This window comes from Gadus chalcogrammus, chromosome 23 (genome assembly GCF_026213295.1).
Source record: "Gadus chalcogrammus isolate NIFS_2021 chromosome 23, NIFS_Gcha_1.0, whole genome shotgun sequence".
Lineage (NCBI taxonomy): Eukaryota > Metazoa > Chordata > Actinopteri > Gadiformes > Gadidae > Gadus > Gadus chalcogrammus.
In genome coordinates this window covers 9,296,849-9,301,688 of record NC_079434.1, presented here as the reverse complement: position 1 = coordinate 9,301,688, position 4,840 = coordinate 9,296,849, and positions in this window count along the sequence as shown.

Genomic DNA, 4,840 nt, shown 5'->3' with positions numbered 1-4,840 from the left:
GAACACGACGGCGGCGGCCACGTGTCGGAGGAGGGAGGAGGGGGAGGAAGAGGACATTTTGTCTTTTTTCTTTCATCTCGGTGGTCTTGTGTGGAGAAGTGATCACACATGTGATTAGATCCCATCGTGCATCTCATCGGGTGGTGAGTGATTTAGGCCGGATCGACTCGTACCCCTCGTACATATCCCCCGAGAGCGGGATTAAAAAAGAAGGCGGTGGAGGAGGAGGTGGTGGGTGGAGGTGGAGGAGGAGGTGTTGGGTGGAGGTGGAGGAGGAGGTGGTGGGTGGAGGAGGTGGAGGAGGTGGTGGGTGGAGGTGGAGGTGGAGGTGGAGGAGGAGGTGGTGGGTGGAGGAGGTGGAGGAGGTGGTGGGTGGAGGTGGAGGAGGAGGTGGAGGAGGTGGTGGGTGGAGGAGGTGGAGGAGGTGGTGGGTGGAGGTGGAGGAGGAGGTGGAGGAGGTGGAGGAGGTGGTGGGTGGAGGTGGGTGGAGGAGGTGGAGGAGGTGGAGGAGGTGGTGGGTGGAGGAGGTGGAGGAGGTGGTGGGTGGAGGTGATGGGTGGAGCTGGAGGAGGAGGTGGTGGGTGGATGTGGAGGAGGAGGTGGAGGGTGGAGGAGGAGGTGGAGGGTGGAGGCGGAGGAGGAGGAGGTGGTGGGTGGAGGAGGTGGAGGGTGGAGGTGGAGGGAGGAGGTGGCGGGTGGAGCTCGAGGGTTGAGGTGGTGGGTAGAGCTGGAGGAGGAAGTGGTGGGTGGGGGTGGAGGGTGGACGTGGAGGTGGAGGTGGAGGTGGTGTGTGAGCGGGAGGTGGTGCCGGTCGGGTTTGGGTATGGCTGGTTAGGAGGGCGCCTTCATGGGTGAACGCATGGGGTGAAATGGTGTCCGTTCCGGATTCTGGAAGAACGAAGCGTGTTTCTCCGACAAGATTGGAGTGTGTGGTGTTATTAATATCCCTTATTCCACCGGAGTTGGACCCCTGTTCATCAGGACACTCGAAATCACTCACTTTTTTGTTTCTTTCTGGCACGCTCAACTCTGTTCTGTTATTTTTGTTTTAGTTTGTCATTAAAGCCAGATTGAATTAGCATTTTTATGTCAGAGTATTATGTTTTATATTTCAGACGCTCCAAATGAATTGGATTTGCCAGATGCCGACTCGTATGAGGATTGCAATCGCCACACATACACAGACGCACGCACACGCACACGCACGTGCACACACACACACACACACACACACACACACACACACACACACACACACACACACACACACACACACACACACACACACACATGGCAGGTTTGCTGCCTGGTGCTTAGATGTTTCATAAATCAAAATGAACATTAAAGTAGGCGTGTAGGAGTGTTCATAATATAATAAAGATTTGCTTTTGTAATGAATCAGACAGAAGACAGATGCCAGGACCCTGTTTATATATTTCTTGGTTCTAGGTAGAGTCTTAAGGTGAATTGGCCATACGTTTAATTTCCATGAGGAGGTCAAGATCAACGTTCAGACACCAAGAGGACATTTAGAGCAATAAAGATATTTCTGAGATATATTCTCTATAAAAATGATCAATATATTTGTATGTCTTTTTGTCATCAGTTGTTAAATGGATGGTCGCTATGTATTTCTTCATTGCCTCACAGGCAGTAGTACAGCTCTAGTTCTGTGTAGCTCTATAAATAGAACAGCTCGTTCTATGTGTGAGGCCTGCGCTGATGCCAGAGGCAGCTGCTGTGACCCCAGCTGATCTGCCCGTGTCTCGCTGGAGGAGGGAGTGGAGGAGAGGTACAGGAACTGGATGTCTCCCGTCAAGAAGAGAGGGCGAGAGAGAGATGGAGAGAGATAGGGAGCGATGGCAAGAGGGAGGCGTTGAGAGAGGGATGGAGGGAGGCATGGAGAGTGGGATGGGGAGATGGAGAGAGTAAGGCATGGGGAAAGAGATGGAGAGAGCGATGAGAGTGAGAGAAGGTTAGAGAGAGGCAAGGAAGAGGCAGACAGGGAGAGAGGGTTGAAAAGAGAGGGATTCAGAGACAGAGATAGAGAGAGGTATGGAGAGAGAGAGGCATGCAGAAAGATGGATGCAGAGAGAGAGATGGAGAGAGGGAGGTAGATTAAGAGTAAGAGATAGAGATACAGAGAGGGAGGGTGATACTGAGGGAGAGAGTTGGAAGACACATAGACAGATAGATGAGAAATGGAGAGAGAGGCAGAGATATTGAGAGAGCGAGAGAGATGAAAAAGAGGGATAGAGAGATGATAGATTGATGTGTGGATGAAAAAGAGGGATGGAGAGGAAGAGAGATATGAAGCAAGAGACCGGAGGGAGATAGATTGAGAGAGAAAAAGAGAACAACATAGAGAAACGAGAGAGAGAGAAAGACAATGATGGATCGTGGGCAGTATAGAGAGACCAGCGAGATAGAGAGAGAGAGGGAGTCAGAGAGAGTCAGAGTCACCTCGGGCGTTGTCAACTCTGTCCTTATTTGTCATAAGTGTCCGCTGTTTCCGCGGCGGAGACAAAGGCCAGGGAGACGCATCAGGTGCATGCATTTTTAATGCGACGTCCTCATCAAACCCTCTGCCGCCGCCGCCGCCGCCTCCACTGAATGCCAATGACATTTCATTCTTCTCGCAGTATCACAGAGCCGATCTGAGGGGTCTGCCGCCCCGTGAAGGACGCCAGGAGTCCCGGGGGGGTCCGAGCGGCTCCGGAGCCCCGGGGGGGAACAGCCCCTATTCTCCCGCCACAATACCCCCCCTCCACCCCCGCCCGACCGCCACCTCGCTCGCAGGCCTTGCCGGTGGGGCTGTTTTTCTCAGCGTCCAAAACAAACAAAAAAACTCTGCCAATCAAATGACTCGCTTTCACAGGGTGGACTTTCAGTCAGAAAGTCCCCTGTGGAAGGAGGGAGGGGGGTCATTTAATGTAAAAAAAAAAGCTAAAGAAGAGCCACCAGAGTGAACATGGTGAAAAGAGGGACACTGTGTCTGTGTTGTGGAAGGGACGAGGCCGGGGTGTTCTTTCTACTCGGCGCCACCTTTACCTCGTTATGAATTTGGTGACCGCCGCCGCGAGACCATTAGCGGCCGACAGCCGGATCGGAGGTTACATCGCGTCGGGGGAAGCAGGGAAAACAGGGCAGAGAAAAGGCGGGAAGAAGAATACGTTATCTCTTAGACTGCTGCCTCTGCCGCGGCGGTGTTGGCTGTAGCGCTAGCTTTCATCTCCCAAGATCCTTGTGGCATTGTTGCTCCCTACACACTCTATCTCTATAATGAGGAGGGCTCAATTAGACAAGGTCTACAATAGAGTGGGGGTGGGGGAGGGGCGTGTGGTTTTGAATGTCACACTGTAGGTCCTGACATTTCCCTGTTTGATATGAAATCAGAATGGCAGTCAGCCGCTTCACAGCCAGAACTAATCTGAAGTTATAGGAAGAGATATATATGTATATATATATTTATTTATAACAAATCCCGTAAGCTAACCTCCGTCACGCGGACTCAGAGGGAAGGTTAGCGCTAGTCAAAGAGAGACTGGCGGTTTGGAACCATTTCTGCTAGCCTAGCGCTCTGCTACCGCTAACAGGAAGCATAATGATGGAATCCATTAGCATTGTTTAGCGCTGTAATTAGCCCTCTGGGGTTTGGTCTGGTCAGAATAGAACGGATTAAGATAGAATTGTAGTAGCACAATTTACTATGGGGTGTTGTCTTCTATAATAGGGTGTACTGCTTACTTCTGGAGGGGAGGAATATGGCAAAAGTTCCAGTATTTCACTTCCAGATTAATGTGTTAAGAAATTGTTCTAGACAAAAAGTTAATAAAACTCATCACAAACCCATCTTTTAGCTGGTGAAACGCTGAATGATTAAAGACTCCACTTACACCTCTAGCCTATTGCTAATGCATTCATATTACAAAGTTCTTCGAATGAAAGAGTGTCACAACTCTTAAATCGAATCGAATGAACAGCGCCATCTAACGTTAAACATAACTTTTTTTTGATGTACACATACAACAACAGGGTGGCAGGCTTTAAATGTAATAATGTGTAACACTAAGATTGGTTTTCTTTTTCTGACTGAATGTGTGGAGTATATATTAAAAGCAAGGTCCACATCACATGTCACATGAATATTCTAGAGAATACAAAACGAAAACGAAAAACACAAAAAGACTCTTCTATGGCAGTTTAAGTGGCCATCATCATCACCATCATCATCTCATCTCCGCCTAAAACGTTGGCTTTCAAACCAAAGAATCTCAGTTATCTCCAGTGGAAATGAAATGACCCCACCAAACCAAGAAAACAAGTGATTTCACAACTGCACGAGGTCAGACTCATTATGAAGCAATACCAAGACAGCGTTCGCAGCCCGAGAACAATCAACAATCTCCCATTGGCCTGAATGTCACAAAACAGACTGCAGCCTTCTTACTGCCGGCAGAAACACCACTAGGTCTGTCTCCATGGATGGCCTGTCACGTCTCCCCGGCTACACTCCAATAAGCCAGGGATTGTTTCACAAAGAGGGCTTCGGTGGTGGTGCTTGGTTGGGTGGTAGCGGTGGTGGTGGTGGTGGTGGTGGTGTAAGACATAGATAGAAATGCGTTTGTACCTCGAAGGGGGTTGGAACATTAGCATGGCTATGAAGGCCCGGAGTGTTCAGGCCAATGCTGGACGACGCCGGCCAGACAATAGATCCACTGTTTGTTCTCCACCAGGAAGTTTGACCAGGGGTGAGGGGGCTGATGGTGGTGGGGGCGGTAGGGGGGGGGAGGGTTCTGGAGGAGGAAAAGCAGACGAAGAAGAAGAGGACGACAAAAAG